This window comes from Odontomachus brunneus, unplaced genomic scaffold (assembly GCF_010583005.1).
Source record: "Odontomachus brunneus isolate Ranch 3 - 2012 unplaced genomic scaffold, Obru_v1 Obru_scaffold_075, whole genome shotgun sequence".
NCBI lineage: Eukaryota > Metazoa > Arthropoda > Insecta > Hymenoptera > Formicidae > Odontomachus > Odontomachus brunneus.
Window position 1 is genome coordinate 1,003,458 of NW_022639525.1, and position 726 is coordinate 1,004,183.

Consider the following 726-nt stretch of genomic DNA (forward strand, 5'->3'; position numbering starts at 1 on the left):
ATGAATAAAAATGGCAGGAACACATAATAGCGCAAAAGTTAAAAAATTAAAGATAATTTCGCTTAACATAAACTCACTTATCAGCAATTATAAAAGAGAAGAATTAAGAATCCTATTAGACGAACATAATCCAGAACTAGTACTCTTGTCTGAAACAAAATTAAACGATAGCCACCGAATCTTTTTCAAAAATTACAACTGTATATTTAATAATAGAAAAGGTCAAAATAGGGCGGGGGGAACAGCAATTTTGATACAAAAGGATATCAGGTTCAACAATGTCATTCTCAACGACCAAAACAAAACGATAGAAAACACAATAATTCAAGTCAACTTAAACAACAATAAAAAATTATATATTGTCGCAATATACGCAATAAGAGGATGGAATAAACATTTCATACCTGAATTAAAGAAACTATTTGAAGAACTCGAACTCAATGAACCTAACAACTACTTTATTTTAGCAGGTGATTTTAACGCAAGACATATAGCATGGAAAAATAAGACGAATAATGATAGAGGTACCGCATTGTTTAATTGGATCGAAGAGAATGACATTGAATATAAGATAAGACTCTATAACTCAAAATATCCATCATTCCCAAGCAAGGGAACTTACCTAGATCTGGTATTGGCAGACACCAGAATGAAAATAACCAATCTTATCCAAGGCGAATTGCGTTCTACTACATTCGATAGCGATCACGAAGCACTAGTAATTGA